The 17,009-nt window shown below is 54.8% G+C and overlaps 1 protein-coding gene across 8 annotated transcripts in view; it reads left to right on the top strand.

Annotated features, from left to right (window-relative positions):
• Nucleotides 1-17,009, top strand: part of SLX9 (SLX9 ribosome biogenesis factor) — an 87,290-nt gene that overhangs the window by 47,306 nt on the left and 22,975 nt on the right. The window contains exon 8 of one of the 8 annotated variants that reach the window (XR_013994826.1): nucleotides 12,561-15,276. The exons of the other annotated variants lie outside the window; for them this stretch is intronic. The gene's annotated coding sequence lies outside the window, so the exon portion shown is untranslated. Of the gene's footprint in view, nucleotides 1-12,560; nucleotides 15,277-17,009 lie in introns of those variants that run through there. 8 annotated transcript variants of the gene reach the window in all.

The following is a 17,009-nucleotide window of genomic DNA, read 5'->3' on the forward strand; positions in this document are numbered from 1 at the left end:
GTGGACATTTATGTACAGGTCTGTGTGTGGATGTGTGCTTTCATTTCTCTCGGGAAGTAAAATGGCTGGATCATATGGCAGGTATATGTTTAACTTTGTTGTTGTTGTTGTTGTTTTAGATTTTATTGGGGAAGGGGAACAGGACTTTATTGGGGAACAGTGTGTACTTCCAGGCCTTTTTTCCAAGTCAAGTTGTTGTCCTTTCAATCTTAGTTGTGGAGGGCGCAGCTCAGCTCCAGGTCCAGCTGCCGTTTTCTAGTTGCAGAGGGCACAGCCCACCATCCCTTGCAGGAGTCAAATTGGCAACCTTGTGGTTGAGAGCCCACTGGCCCATGTGGGAATTGAACCGGCAGCCTTTGGCGTTAGGAGCGTGGAGCTCCAACACCCTGAGCCACCGGGCCGGCCCTATGTTTAACTTTTTAAGAAACTAGCAAACTGTTTCCAAAAGATGTTGTCCATTCCACCAGCAGTATATGAGCACGTCACATCCTCACCAACACTTGAGACTGTCAGTTCTTTCATTTTTAGCCATTCTAATAGGTGGGTAGTAGTATCTCATTATGGTTTTAAGTTTTCTTATGACTAATGATGTCGAGCATTGTGTGCGTGTGTGTGTGTTCTAATTTACTATTTGTATATCTTCTTTGATGAATTTTCTGTTTAAATCTTTGCCCATTTTTAAAATGGGTTATTAGTTTTCTTACTATTGAGTGTTGAGAGTTCTTTATATATTCTGGATACAAGTCTTACCAGAAATACAGTTTCCAAATATTTTCTTCTAGTTTGTGTTGTGTCTTTTCGTTCTCTTAGCAGTGACTTTTGAAGAGAAGTTTTAAATTTTGATGAAATCTAGTTTATCAATTTGCTTTTTTATGGGTCATCTTTTTGATGATGAATCGAAGAAATCTTTGCCTAATCCAATGTCACAAAAATTTCCTCCTATGTTTTCTTCTAGAAGCTTTATAGTTTTAAGTTTTACATTTAGATCTGTGATCTATTTTGAGTTAATTTTTGTGTATGGTGCAGAGTGTAGATAAATGTTTATTTTTCCCCATATGGCTAGCCAATTGTTCCTACGCCATTTGTTAAAAAGACACTCCTTTCTCCACTGAACTGACTTTGCATTTTTGTCAAAGTCCGATTGTCCATATGTGTGTGGGTCTATTTCTGGACTTTATTATATAAACACCCTCTTTTGGTTACTGTTTTTATAAAGTCTTGAAGTCAGGTAGTGTAAATCTTCTGACTTTGTTCTTCCCTTTCACACTTGTTCTGGCTAGTATAGGTCCTTTGCATTTCCTTATGGATTTTAGAATAAGTTTATCAAATCCTACCCAGAAAGGCCGGTGGGTGGCTTCTGCGACTTGGAGTGGCATTTTGTTGAATCTATACATCAATTTGGAGAGAATTTATATCTTAAGAGCATTGAGTCTTCCAAACCATGAAGGCAGAAAAACTTTCCATGTCTTTAGGTTCTCTTTAAATTTTTTCAGCAGTTCTGTTGTTTTATGTATACAAGTCTTTCACATCTTTTTTCTGATTTATCCTTAAATATTGTGTTTTTAATTTAATTATAAATTCTTTTCATTTTAATTTTCAGTTGTTCATTGCTAGTGTAGAGAAATTGGTCCTGCAGTCTTTTCAACCCATTCAATAGTTAGTAGTTTTTTTTGTAGAGTCCATTAAATTTTTGGCATAGGCGAATTTGTCATCTGCAAATAAAGGTATTTACTTTTTCCTTTCCAATCATGGTACGTTTCCTTGTCTTTTCTCATTCCTACTGCCCTGGCTACCCTGAATGGAAGCGGTGAGAGCCTGACCTTGGGCGAGAAGAGTTCAGTCTCACCAGTAAGTATGATGTCAGCTGTAGATAGTTTTTAAATGCCCTTTATCAAGTGGAGGAAGTTTCCTTCCCTTTCTGATTTGCTGCGAGTTTTTGTCAGAATGGATGTTGGATTTTGTCAAGTGCTTTCTCTGAGTCTACTGAGATTGTTGTTTTCTTTTAGTTTGTTAATATGGTGAATTCTATTGATTGAATTTTGAATGTTAAATCAACCCTGAATTCTTGGGCTAAACTCCACTTGGTGATGTATTTTTTCCACATATTGTTGAATTCAATTTAATAAACGTTTGTTTAGACTTTTTCACCTATGTTTCTGAGAGAGATTTGTCTGTATTTTCTTCTTGTACCATCTGATTTTGGTGCCAGGATAATGCTGATCCCATGGAGTACTTGGGAATAATAATTCTTTTCTAGTCGGTGAACACGTTTCTGTGCACTTTCTGCTAATCCTTCATTCGGCCATATTTAGGCCAGGAGCAGAAACCTTATCTTAAGGCCATGTTGTCCTGATCCTGTCTTGCTTTATCTCCTAGGGGCCTGTGATCAGCAGGCCTGGGTGGGCCTGGGCAGTGCCAGGGTGTGGAGCTGGAGGTCTGGGTCCTGCCCTGAAACCCTTTGTCATTGAAGGGGGAACAGCCTTGCTTACCCCCTCCTATAAAATTCCACACCCCTCTTTGCTCCGGGAGGTTATGATCTTTTCCCTCTGCTCTCGCCTGACCTCCTGCTGCTCAAACATGCCAAATAAGTTCTAATAGACCAGTTTTGGTCTCCCACAACTCATTCCTCTGGCCGTGCCTAACATTCTTCCTTAACTGTCTGGTAGACTCACCCAGTGCAGCCACCTAGGCTTGGAGTTTTCTTTGTGCGAAGGTTTTTAATTAGAAATTGAAATTGCTGACCGGCCCTCTGCTTTATACTCAGGGAAACCCTGCATCTCCCTGAGTGCTACTCGCTTCTCTGTACGTCTCCATCCTGCAAACTCTTATCTGCCTTGGTCTCCTCGGATTCTCAGCGTCCTCAACTCAGGGTGTCCACTGGGGCCCACCGGGTCCCCTCCCTGCGCGGTGACCAGGAAACTCCAGGCAGCCGGCTGGGGCACCCACCTTGTCTGTTCCCCCCCCCACAGGCTTCGTGGCTCTTTGTTGTCAGATGTCCAGCGCCTTAAAACCCCTGGTTTCATACGTTTTGTCTTTGTAGGTTTTTTTTGGTTGTTCAGGCAGGAAAGTAAATCCAGTTCCTGTCACCCAATCTCTGCTGGAAGTGGAAGTCCACCATCTTTCTTCCTTTTACTAGAAAGTAATACATGTTTATTGTAGGAAATCTAGAAAATGCAGAGGTGTGTGAAGAAAAAAGTAGGAATCACAGCTAATCTCAGTGGTAGCCAATCTGTTTGGTGTTCTTAATACTACATTTTCTGGTCCAGCTGTGCCCCGCCCAGTAGAGGGGCGCCTCACTGCCCCCCACCAGCGCCGTCAGCCGCACCTCGCTCCTGCCCAGGGCCCGGGTCCAGGGTGTCTGGGAGAACAGCTATCCTGCTTGGCCCGGCACCAGCCACCCTCCAGCCCGTGGGCCCCGCGGCAGCAGGTGCCTTGATTGAATCTCAAGGGATGGACGTTAGGCCCCTTCTACTGTAAGTGACTCTCACTGTGCAATTTCAGGGTCAAAGTGAGTGAGCCCTGCTGGCTGTGACCTTCCGCCCAGTGTCCCTCCAGGATGGTGGGCACATTTCCCGAGTAGCTGTTTAAAATAGAGCAATACGCAGAGGCCAAAGGCCCCCAGGCAGGCACAAAGCAGCCTGACATGGGACTCAAGAGGGTGGGCCTGTCATGGATTCCCCCAGGAAGGCCACTTTGTCCCCAGCCCTGACCCTGGGCATGGATACCGTACCCAAACCCTTAGCCCAGGGCTCAGGACCCTGTGACAGCCCTCCAACCCCCTCCCCTGGGCCTGGCTGAAGTTAGCTGAGGGCAGCCCCCCTTCGCGGGCCACGAGGATGGGGAGAGGCCAGCGGGCCAGGGCGGGGCAGGAGTCCCTGGGCCACACTGGAGGTTGGGGTTAAACTCTGGGTGCACCATGAAGGTTCTAGCAGGGAGGGGCAGATCTGCTCTAGCATAACAGTCTGGATGTATTACCTATTCTCCTCCCACTTTATGGGAAGGAAGAGGGAGGCTGCAGGGCCTGGCGGCTCGGCCAGAGCTAGGGGTCAGGGTGCAGCGAGGCCAGGCCCCGAGGGCAGGCTGGCCCACGTTTGTCACACTGTGTGTGCCTCGTCTGGGTGGAGAGTCCGTGGTTCAGCCTTTCTCAGTTTTTCCTGATTACTCCTAAAGTGGTGGCCAGTAGGTGTGAGCCAATCAGCAGGGCCACTGGCTTTAGGGATCAGCCCCGGTGGTCCAACCAGCATGAAGCCCCATTTCCTGCCTATGCCCCGCCCTGAGGTGGGGGCAACTAGGGCCGAGGGGTGAAACGGCCCACCCAGCAGCCTTCTTACCATCCTACTGCTGAGTAAACGCCCTGGGCAGGCGGCCTGTCTGGAAGCGTCTTCTGTTACATCTGGAGCATCAATGGTAGCAACCAGGTCGGTGCCACCGGCAAGAAGACAAGAAAGGCAGGGGGAGGGGCACCCGGCTGCAGGACCCCAAGGCTCTCACTGCCCAAAGGAGCCCCGAGGACCCAGTATCCTGCTTGTGAGGACAGGGTCAGCCCCCTCTTGCCCAGTAACCCCTGACCTCGATTCAGGGACTCTGGGGGCGAGGCTTTCAAATTCAGTCCCACATACATGAAGTGTCATGAGTGGGACGCGGCTGTCAAAGAGCAGTCTCACGCAAGTGTGTGTCTTTCCACAATGTCAGGCTTCAGGAGAATAAAGCCATGGATCTGGTCCTACTACTCGGTTCCCCACGGGCATTAACCAAGGCTCCGGCCAGAGCACAGTCTCCAATAGTGGAGGGAGAGCAGTTTCACACAGGAGGGTCACCCAGGTGTGCAGGCAGTAGGGGTTGGGCCAGGCAAACAGTCTTAGGAAAGAAGGATGAGAGAGAGTCCTGCGTTCAGCGAGCCCCCTAGGCGCTGGTGTGCGTTTCCCCGGGCTTCGGCTCAGGCTGGCGAGTCGGGCAGGAGGTGAGGTTTCAAGGGCTCCGTCGGGGACGAGTGCAGGTGCACTGTCAGCTCGTCGGGGGAGGCCTGAGCGAGGAGCCTTCAGAGAGCTCTGGTCGTGTGCCCGAGACTGGGTGCGGTGCCCCCACCTGCAGTCCCATACAGTGTCCAGGTGGCCACACTGCACCCTGCGTCTGGAGTTACCTGGTCAGGGCGCTCACTGGGTATGCCTCTCACGGGGGGTTCTGGCATGACTGTCGCTCTGTGACTGACACAGATAGCGGACTGATTCGAGTCCATTTTGTGTTCGTAATTAATACTCTATACACAGCTGTGACGGTCGCGTGGGGCAACCTGGCTTGCATGCGCATGCGTGCACACACACACACACACACAGACATGTCAGCAGCATTGTGGGCAGGTATGGGCCGGGGGCTGGCGGTGTTCTGTGTCTGGACATGGGTGCCAGTTTAAGGAGTGTGTTCGTGAATCTGGGCTGGGACCCGCCACTTGCAGAAGCTGTGGAAGGAGATGGCAGCGTCCCCCGTGAAGGGTCTCCCCACAGTACAGCAGTGACACATCGTCTGACAGCTCGGAGGCAAAGCGCACCTTTCTTTGTCTTTGGCTGGCAGGCCGCGTGAACTCAGCCCCACTTCCAGGAGTCAGGACACCCCAGATGTCACCCTGCGAGGCTAAGAGGCGAGACGCTGAGGGCCCTGCTGTAGGCTTGTCTTTGGTCACCCACAGCCCTCCAGAAGCCCAGCTGGGGCTCAGGCTGGCAGCTCCCCCACGAGTCGCTGGCCAGGAGACGGGAGCGGCCAGCTGTCAAATTAAGTATTTCCGTCCATTTGCTGGATGGATGTCTGCCCAGAGGAGTTCAAATCTTAACCATAAGCATGGATCTGCTTTAAAGTGAATTACTCCTCAGAAGACAGACAAAGGATCCCGGGAGATCAATACTGGGTTCTGGGTTTTGATTTTCCTAAAAGGATTGCTAAGTCTGGCAGACGGGCAGCGAGGAGCCTCGGAGGTGGCCTGGGGGACAGACTGAGCAGGAGCCCGTAGCCTGGGCTTTGGGGTGATGTGTCCCTGGAATTGTGGGGCCCCGGGGAGGCTGTGGGTTCAGTGGGGTGCGTTTCTGGTGACACAACCAGACCTGCTGTTGGGGGCTGATGGGTCTGGGCCCTGCTGACACCTCAGCAGCTGATGGGAGACTGTGGGGGGACAGTCATTCCACCACTGGCAGAGATGGGCCTTTGTGCAGCCCCAGCTCACGTCCACTCTGGACGACGACCGGTCAGCAGGCCGTTCGTCCGCTGCAGCCCACGTTGCGGGCTGATGGCAGTGCTTGGGCTTCCCCAGAAAGGCACCCCGTCCCCACGGCTCCTGTGAAGGGCCACTCCTGATGTGTGATCAGTAGCTTTCCCTCTTTATTACAAAATGTGTGTGTGTTCTTTTTAGAAACTTGAGAGAGTACAGATTAGCCAAAGGAAGGCAGTAAAACTCGCTGGTATTCCAGCCCCTCAGACAGAACCCTTGGTATTTACTTTATCGTGTGGCATTTCAGATATGCGTTGGACCACTCTATCTATGTCACTGGGCACTGTTTTTTCACTTCATGATGTGACATGTGTCCACATTTCCAAAGGCCCTGTTGGAACTGGACTCCCCACATTCCTTCAGGGCGTGTCCCCGAGTTTGTGTAAACCTCCCTGTGGTCACACTTGGTTACTCCCAGGTTTCACTCTGTGAATTGTGAGGACTACTGTGGTCGCCTTATGTCCTATATCTGTGTGACATGTAACTGGAGATCCCCGTTCTCAGACGTGGGTTTGTGAGGTAGGTTTGACCCACCCTCTGGGTTGGAAATGGGGTCAGGGATGGTCATGTAGCCCGAGCCCAGCCATCAGAACTGTCCCAGGAAAGAGGTGCCCTGTGTTCCTGGAGCGTGCCAGCCATGGGGATATGTCTGGGCCACCATGGAGGTGAGAGGGGCAGGGCCTGGCGACTTAGGAAGACCCAAATCAGAGTCCCCTTGTGCCTCAGCTGCACCAGCCAAGAGTGCTTGCTTGTCTCAGCTGGTGGGAGACACACCTAGAGAAGACCCGGGTTTGCTGTGGGAAACATCTGGACACGTGTAAGTCGGTGCCAGGAGTGGGGTGCTGCACATGGCTGGAGGCCCGGCTAGTGTGGCTGAGCTGGGGCTGGGCTCCTGGCCCCGTCACTGGTCTCGTCAGGCGGCCCCATCAGAGGACCCCGTCAGGGGGCATCCCATCGCGGGGATCCTATCGGGGTCCCGTCAGGGATGGTCCTATCGGGGGTCCTGTCAGGGGGTCCCATCAGGGGTGGTCCTATCGGGGGTCCTGTCAGGGGGCCCGTCAGGGAGCCCCCTCAGGCGGTGGCCCAGCCGCCTCCAGCCATGTGGCCGGAGCTTGGACTCGGTCCAGGGGCTTACCGAGGCCAGGACCGTTGTCTTGACCCCTTCCTGCAGCCTCCTACTCATGGGGCCCCAGCTGTGCTCTGGCGACTGCAGATGGGTGAAGGATGGGAGAAGCGCAGCCGAGCAGAAGCTCCTTCAGAGGACAGTAGGGGTCCCAGCTGGTGAGGGCTGTGCACCTCTGAGCTAGGAACGCAGATGCTTCTCCCCAGAGTAAGGCCAGGGATGAGGACAGTCCCACTCCCTGCACACCCCCCTGCACGCCTAGCTCCCCACACTACGTGTTAGCCGGGACCACTGCTTACACACCTAACCCCCACCACAGTCCCTTCCTGTTTGCCACCATAGGGTCCTCTGGAAGCAGCCAGGGAGTGAGGGTGGCGTCTCCTAGCCCAGCTGTGCCCCTGCCTCTGGACGGGGGTGGAGGGTGGGCAGGGCCTCAGAGCCTGACCTGAAACGGAAGGGTCTTGGTCAGAGGTCAAATACCATTTTCTCTTTTGGTTAATGGGCTCCCAGCCCCACCCCGACAGTCCACCCACAGGAACCCCAAGTCCTGCCAACAAAGGCCTGCAGTTGCTCCAGCCATGGCAGTTCTGACCCCGCTCCCACCACCCCGTGGGAAGTGGACAGCTAATGCACTGCCTTCCCCAGCTCCGCTGTGGCCCCCGAGATAGTGAGGCAGAATGTTGGGCCCCTCTGACCCCCTAGCTGGGCTGTCCGCAGCTCCTGGCCAGCTGTGGGACTGACTCTTTCTTGGCCATGACTGCGTCTTCCTGGCCCAGTCGTCACCCCCGGCCTGCAAGGCTCCATCCTGACCACCCTTGGGGTGGCAGGTCACCAGAGCCTGCAACTGAGTGGGGTGGGAGGGCTGGGCCCTCCTTTGTGTGGCAGGGGTAGCGCCCTTTATAGTCAGCACACCGTGACTTGGGACAAGCCTCACGAGATGCTCCCCATACCTGAGCATGAGCTCGCGAGCCATGAGGACCAGGGACCAGGGAGAGGACGGATGCAGGCAGAGGCCAGTAGGGCCAGGCAGGGGCCACTTGGCTTTCTCCTCAGCGCTGCTCAGACAGCTGCACCAGGGGCCCCTGAGGCTAACAAAATGCAGCAAAAGCAGAAGCCACAGAAGGGCCAGTGCCAGGGGCTGCGCCCAGGCTAAGAGCCCCCCACCCCTCCAGGGTCCCCTGGACCCAGGCCAGCCTGCCGGTTCCTGTCCTCCTGCTGCTCAGGCCACAACTTCAGCAGACCCTCCACTGCCACACAAGGGTCAGTGTCCCCTGCGTGATGTGGGTGGGAGCAGCAGGACTGAGAGAGTTCCAGGTCAGGCTCCAGCCCCCACTGGGCCCCACGTCCTCCCTGTGGGTTGGACCTGGATGTGGCAACTTCAAGCCCCCTCCAGCCCAAGTCCCCCTGCCCCCTGGCACTGGGCCCCTATGTGGGGCGCTGGCAATGCCAAAGTCAGCAGCAGGACCCAAAGGCGAGCGGGCTGGCTTCTCTGTGGCTGTTTTCCTGGAGGCGGCCCCACCCCAGCTGACTGGAAACTCTCACCCCAGCTGATAGTCAGCTTTTCCCAGACATTCTTGGGACCCTGGATCCTGGGGGACGGCCCTGGGAAGCACTCAGCTCCAGCTCCCACACACCCAGTTCTGTCGCCACTGATGCCATCGGTCACTGCTCTGTTTTTGTGGGCAGCACACCCGGCGCTCCGGCCATCAGGCTGACCCAAGGGGCCCTGTGTGGGGGCTATCGCCACTGTGGACCGGCAGGGGACGGGCTCTGAGGGGGCCCAGGTGCCCTGGCAGGTGGAGTGTGGCTGAGGGGCGGCTCCCGTGGGCATCAGGGGTAAGATTTGCCCAGCACCAGTGCTCAGGCAGCTGGGCACGTGGCTGACACATGAGTGCTTTGCATTCCCTCTCATCCCCCGGTTCCGTAGGTGAGAGACTGAGGCTGTCGGGGTGGGCGGGAGGCCGTGACTGGTGGCCTCATGCATTCCACGTGCCTGTAAGAGAAGGAGTCTGAGGTCTTAGTGAGACGTAGGATGACGTGGGGGATACGGCCGCATGACACGGTCTGGACAGGAAGACAGTAAAGCAGGGTGAGGTCTAGATGACAGCAGTCTGGCCACTCGCCTAGCTGGTCTGCACCTCGGGCCACGCCACCAGCCCAAGGGAAGTGTACGTCAGGCGCTGCCTCTCGTCACGGCCTCCAGCCTTGCACCCGTGCCGCCGGCAGGGACCATCTGGACCAGCCCAGTCCAGGAACATTTGGCCTGGACGTTGGTGCCAGGCTGTGGGGCTGAGCCTAGGGACAGAGTGTTGCAAATGTGCTAGGCTGTCCCCCACAGGAGGCTTGGGTCTCCAAACGGTTTTTAGCAGGTAACCCTTTCTTGAAGGCGTGGACGGCTTGGGGGTGGGGGCACCCAGGGCTTAAATGCCACTCCTGCCAGTCCCCATGCTCAGAGCTGGTCGTACCCATGGCCCCGTTTGTGGGTCACTGACAGAACACCTCAGGGGTCCAGGCCAGGGGTTGTGGCTGCCCCGTGCCACAGCTCCAGGCAGGTATGTTGGGCTGGGCTGGAGCGGGGAGGTCGGAGGGAGATTCAGAGAGTCGCCCTGGGCTCAGGGAGGGAGTCCCGGCGAGAAGGAAGGGCATCCCCAAGGAGGGGTCTGCTGGGAGCCTCCAGCTGGTCAGTCGCGACGCCTCCAAGTTTCCTGCTGCAGCCAGAACAGGCGAAGGCCCCTGCAGTGTTGGAGGCCATCAGTCCAGATGGCCTCACTGGGCCGCCAGTGAGGGTGGGCAGGGCTGACTCCTGCGGATGGCTCCAGGGCACAGCCCTTGCCCTGCCTCCTCCAGCAGCCAGAGGTGCTGCATGGCTTGTGCCCCCTCCTCCATCTCAAAGCCAGCCATGGGGCACATGGCGCCAAGTCCCCCTCGCCTCATGTCACTGTCCTTCCCTCCTGCCTCCCTTTTCCACACTCAGTGCAATCACCAGGGCCCACCCTGTAATCCAGACAACCTCCCACCCAAGGTCAGCTATGGCAACCTTCACTCCCCTTGCCGTGTCACCTGACAGTCACAGAGCCCAGGGATTAGAACGTGGCCGTCTTTGGGGCCACTGTTTTGCTGACTACCTTCATCAAGACACTCCAGGTACCGCGGCACTGCACTGGGACCCAGCCAGGAGTGCCAGCCCTGGGGCCTGGCAGACGACAGTGGCCATTGGGAGGGGCCGAGACCTGGCCCATGGGCCCCAGCACAGTGGCAAGGGGAGGGGGCCTTAACCGGGGTTCCGATGGCTGTGCCTGTTCCTCTGGGGGAGGGTCCTTGCCAGCCTCTGTCAGCTCACCTGTGCGCTTGTCATCGGTGCAGGAGATGCTTTGTGCCAGGGGGGCAGCAGTGTGGTGTGGGTGTCGTGGCCGGGGTGGCCGGAGGCAGCGTTTCTAACCAGGTCCTGGTGGTGCTGCCCAGAAAGCTTGCTGTGAGTAGGAAGGGGTGGCGGTAGGGGAGGTAGCAGGTGCTTCCAGAAAGGTCAGCATCAGAACCAAGCACAGCTGCCACGTGGCGTCCAGAGCATGCCCGGGCCTTGGCCTCAGGGCAGTGGGCAGGACCATGGAGCCCAGGACGCCCGAGCCTGCACGTCAGACATCGGCACTTCTGCTCTGGACGCCTCCACTGGACATGAGACGAGGACACACCCATGGTGCCCCTGGCAGCCACTGGGTCTGGCACCAGTGTGACACCAGAGGAACCAAACGCTGTCCACCTTGCAAACAAGCCCAGAACCCTCTCCACTGCCACCAGCCCCAGCGACGGCTGAGCCACCTCTGCTGTGCCCGGCTCCGCCCCTGCTCCCCCATCCTGGAGGGGCCGTTCCCAGGCCTGCCACCTCCCAGGAGAACCTTCCCCAGATTTCTCACTCTTTGGAGGGGTGCCCTATCCCAGAGGAACAGGAGCAAGTGACTTTTAAGACCCTCTCACTGGGTGCCTTCTTTTGCCAGCTTACTTCCTCGCTCTCTGGGCAGGTCCTGGGACCATCTCCCAAATAAACTGACAGGCAAATCCTTGACTTGGGCCAGTCCTGAGGGAGTCAAATCAAGGGATACCCGCAATTATCTGGGGGAAAACGTCCACAAAAATAGAAACACAAATAGCCAGCAACTAGATAAAAAATGTTTAGGAATCTAAGAATTGCAAATTCTAATGGGAAACCGTATTTCACCCATGAGGTGGGTGGAGTCTTAATAACATGACAAAGTGGAACCGGACCTGAGAGCCTGTGAGCCTCCCATCCCCACACCATTCCAGGATGCCATCTGGGTCACTCACACTGTGATCGGTGCACACACGTGCCATCCTGCAGCAATTCCACGTCTGTCATTTAAGGAACTAAGTATAAATGTGCAAAGAGGTCCAGGCATGGACAAGACGTTCAAACACTAAAGCAGCAAAACTCAAAGGCCCAGTAAGAAGGGATGGTGTGTGTCAGTTGTCGTTGATTTCTGCAGGGAAGTGCCGTGTGGCCATTAGAAATGACGACTGCATCGTATACGTGCTGTCATAGAAAAATGGTCATTGTTTATTAGGTGAAGAGGATAGGATTGTAACCCCCGTATGCAGAGCAGTGTCCCGTTTCTACAGATAATGTGGACCTCAGGGACAGGTGTGGTTTTTGCGCAGGAAAATGTCTAGAAAGGCAAAAGCAAACTCCCAAGTGTGGTCACTTTGGAATGGTTGATGGTCTCAATTATTTTGTTTTGCCTTCCTCTTTTCTCACTTTCTGTAATTCGTATGCATTCGTTCTTTGGTTTGAAAAACCTGGCGCTTGCTTCTAGTGGAGAGCTCAGTTGCTCATTGTGGAGTGCTGGACAGTGTATGGCCGCACAGACCACATTCGCTGGTGTTCCGTGTGTGCCCCCAAAGCAGAGATCTGCACGCCACTGCTCTGACCCGTCACGGCAGGAGCATGGGCGCTGCACGCTCACTCCCGAGGCCGGCGCTGTAACAGCTAAGCCCACATGGGGCTGCTTTCTGCAAGGATAGCTTTGTCTTCAGCCTGGGCTTGCCTCTGCGTCCCTCCCCTTGGCTCTGGTGATCTCCCATTGGTCTCACTCTTGGTGGCCCCGTTCAGCCCCAGGGTCCTGGCTCCCAGGTGGGAAGCCTCTGTGGAGAGTGTCTCTTTCCTCCTAGTTCTGACTCAAGTCCCAGGGAAGACACTCAGTGGCCAGAATTGTATCACGTACTCAGCCTGAGCAAGTCACAGTGGGGGGCCAGCTGTGGAGTGCACTGGTTATCCAGACCAGGTAACTGTCCACCCCTTGAGCGGAGGAGGTGTGGTCAACCTAAGAGAACCACACCTGGTGAGAGTGGGAGGGACCCCACGGGAATGTATATGGGTGCTTCACACTGAGGGCAGGTCCTGCTCGTGCTGCCCGCTCAGCATGCAGAGCAATTTGTCCCCACACACTCCGTGAGGAGGGGCTTCTGCTACTCCCATCCCTGGGAGGCAGGTGACCTCCAGGAGGTGCAGAGCTGAGCCCTGGCCAGGCGCTGGACGCTGGGCCAGGCTCACAGGTGGCTGGCTCCTGCCCTGCCTCCACCTCAGGAGGCCCAGGCCAAAGGAAGGAGAGGGAGGCTCTGGGCAGCAGTGTTCAGGACCCCTCAGCCACGGTCAGGGTTGGTGGGGGGGAGAATGGGGGAGATGGGGTGGCCCCCCACCCCTGGGGGCCTGGCTGGTAATCCTGGAGCACCAAGGTCCAACAGCAGCCGAGGGAGGGGCTTCCCACTGACTAGGGAAAAGGGCCAGAGGCCAAGCCACAGGGGCATTGGGGCCAGTACTGGGTGCCCAAGACTTCCCACTCCCCACACCCCTGCCTGGGCCAGCCAGCCCAAGGATCTCCCACTCCCTGGAACCCGGCCACATTTCACTGGAGGCAGCAGAAATGTGACCTAAGATTATACAGCCACAGCCAACGACAGAGCAGCCTAGACCGGTGACCCTGCACCGAGGACACCGAGGACAGGACTGGACAGACGAGTGGCCAGGTGGGCCTGGCTGGAGCCCTCACCCAACAGCCTGGACACACGTGGCCTCTCTGGCCCACCGCCAGCCAGCCAATGAGCACCGTCCCCGGGACTGGCAGAACCAGGAGAAAGGGGCTCGCTGCTGGGATTGCCCCCCTGGGGGACACAGCCAGGGGCGGGCTGGCGCGTGGGGAGTCTGCAGGGCCAGCAGGCCGGTGAATCCTTGAGGCACAAGGAGGCGGGATGAAGACGAAAACGCATGTGAAATGCCCACCCACAAGCGGCGTTGTGTGCAGTCCCAGTTTTATGTTTATCGTCAAGCACCCTGCTGCGCCGGCTGCGGTCCTCCGCGTTCTGTGACTGCCTTTCAAAGCTCTCAGGTACAGAGGCCCCCTGCTCACCCAGCACCTCGCAGCAAATGGAGACCCTCTGCCCAGTTCTTTCTGCTGATGACATGAGGTCACTCCGTTACTCACTGGGCTGTCTCAGGCACAGAGAGGCCGAGGGCAGGTGGACATCTGTTGCCACCGAGTGGGATGCCAGCAACAGACATGCAGCCTGTCGGGGACACAGGGCCAGGTCACCCAAATGCCATGAGGTGGGAGCAATGACAAAAGTGCCTGCACAGCAAACATAAAGAGACAGCGTGCATTTTATGCAGCAAAGCCGGCCTTGTGCTGTGCACATGCCATGTGACAGAGGCCTTTGCATTTTCTCTGCAGCAACAAGAGAGCATCTCTCCCAGTAACATGCCTCATTCCACCAGCCCCACCCTGGGCGTTGGTACACAGAGCGCCTGTGGGCAGCCAGAGGCGTCCCCCGACACCCCTCACCCTCCCCAGGGCCATGCAAGGGAGCCCTCCTAGCACCAGGGTCTGCTATTTCTGGCAGATCTGGGGACTTGGTTCCCTGCCCATCACTGTCACTGGAAGCAAAAGCGCTGAATAAAACATGCGCGGTGTTTCCTCAGACGCTTGAGTGAACTGGCAGGTGGAGAATCAACCTGCTGAACCTGGAGTGTGTGCAGGGACCTGGGGAGCAGGGAGGGGTGGCGTTTGCTGGACTGCCACTCGAACTGAGCTTGGCTGGGGACCCAGGTGGAAGGGGAGCTCAGGGCCGACTGGAGGAGGGCAGCCTAGTGGGAGGAGGGACTAGCACACCACCCTCCCCCGCCACCCGGGGGACTGTCAGTCTCTAATTTTGGCATTGAGTGGAGGAGAAAACCTTTCATTTGGGATTTGTGACCACCAGCTGGTCGTCACGAGGTTGGCATCCCAAATTCACCAGAGAGTCCAAAACCCAGAATTTCGATGGAAGTGGTTTCAGGTGAGTAGTGACTATGGGCGAACCCAACTTCAACCTGACCTTCAACCTGACTTTACCCACAGGTAGAGTCCAAGACACATGAAATCACAGTAAAAAGAATCACAAAGCACACAGGCACCGAGGTGCTACATGTGAGCTAGAGCAGCCGTGGGCAGCAGATATCCCGGCTATGGGGTTTTCAGGGCAGAGTATCTGGTAAGCAAGTAAACGGGACACGACATGAATAAAGAGCGTGTGACCAGAAAGTAACCAAGCCAAATGGGAAAAGACCAAATAGAAGTTCAATAAATGAAAAATATAATAATGGAGATATAACTGCATGGATTAAAAAAAATTGGTAATCAATGAATTGATTTAATTGCAGTTAGATACAGGTAAAGAACTAGTGAAATGGGAGACATCTGAAGAAGTTATCTCTAATTCAGCAGAGACAAAGGCATGGAAAATGTGAAGAATACATGAGTAAAAGGAAAGAAAGCAGCAAATGTGTGCAGTTAAACCTGAAAAGTAGACTAAGACCATACATGCGATGTCTGTCAACCAAGATAAAACTGAGAGAGAGTACGCAGGAGCACAGATGGCGGGGTGGGGTAGCTCAGACCTTGCTAAGTAGGCAAGTTGCTTGGCCAGTAAGACTCTCGATGCAGAGCACACAGCTTCGAAACTTGTTAAAGGGGAAGGGAGGGCGGGAAGGGGTAAGGACCGTATAATCTAGTCAGAGACAGCACAAAGGAGAGAGAAAGAAACAGGGAGGGGAGACAAATACCAAGTTTAAAACAGACACGTAGTGTGGAATCAACAAGGCCGAAAAGCTGAACTTTGGAGGTGACATAAAAGGCACAAGCCTCTGGTAATCCTGATGAAGACACAAGAAGAAGGCACCATAAATAGTGTTGGGAGTGGGAACAGAAAAAAGATGAACCCACAGAAGCCCCAGAGATTACAAAGGGGTGTTACGAATAATTTTATGCTGATATATTTGAAACCTTGGGGAAAGTTGACAAAATTCTAGGAAAATACAACAATTAAAGCAAACTAAGAAGAAATAAATAACCTGAATTGTCCTATAAACAATGGATAAAAAACCTTTCAAAAAAAATCTAGATGGTTTTACTGGCAAGTTTTACCAACATTTAAGAAACAAATAATTCTAAAAATTCTAAAAGCTTCTATCATGTCTTAATGGTAAACTTTTTAAAGTGTTCTTTAAGATCAGAAAAAGACAGGTGCCCACTGGCATCGTTCTAGTCAACCTTGTACACGTCTAGGGGAGATTCATAGAAAAGAAAAGGAAAGAAGGAACAGACGGCTGAAACACATAGACTTTCCATTTCTCACGTAGCCGTGGCATCCCCTTGTCACCCTGCTGCACACTCTCAACACCTGGTCGCTAACTCACGGTCTCGGATGGTGCCGCTCCTCAGATCTGTACTCCAGCCAACCGGAGAAAGGTAAGTGAAAAGGAAGCGTGCCTGCTCTGTTTGGACATCACTCAAGAGGCATACTGACCCCTTCCACTTCCACCCCAGTGGCCAGAGTATATTGTCAGACTTACTTATCACTTGGATTCTGGAATCCACAACAAATGGAGAATGGGCCCAGGGCCTTAGGGACAATCCCTCAGAACGGGAGAGCCCAGGCCAGGACCAGTGGCCGTCCCCAGCTAGGAGCTGTGACTTGCCACCACCATCCACAGCCTGCCCAGCTTGCACCCCCTTTGCAGGACAAGAGAGTGGACAGGGCAGCTGTGGGATGGAGCTGATGGGTCACAGCTCTGGCCCGGGATGTGAGATGCCACGTGACCTCACTCATTTCAGTGTCACTGAAAAAGCAGATGCTTGAAGCAGCTGTTTTGCCTCCGGATGTATTAGCAGGAGGGCTTTTAGCAAAGTTGCAGAGCACGGTTGTGTTTTCTCATAATTTCAGCAATTGTATTTTTAGCTCAGGGACTCAGGAGCAAGCCGTGCAGACCAGAACCTAGGAGGTGCCGTCAGAGCCCGGGCACCGGCTGCAGGTCCCACTGAGGCCAGACAGCGCCTCTCGGAAGGGCCCAAAGCAGAGGTCTGGGGGGCCACACACTGGAATGTGGGAAGGCCTACCAGACAAAGGGACCTGCAGCACGCACGCTGGGTCCCGGCATTGCGTGGTAGCAGTGACTTGTGGGGGCCGCGCCTGCTGCCACAGCAGAAAGGACCAAGATGCTGCGTGGGGACACCGGCGCTCACAGGCTGACCGGCAGGAGGGGTGGAGGGCATGAGGACTCATGGGGCTCAGCCTTTGTCACCTTTG

Source organism: Rhinolophus hipposideros, assembly GCF_964194185.1.
Source record: "Rhinolophus hipposideros genome assembly, chromosome: 2".
NCBI classification, from domain to species: Eukaryota; Metazoa; Chordata; class Mammalia; order Chiroptera; family Rhinolophidae; genus Rhinolophus; species Rhinolophus hipposideros.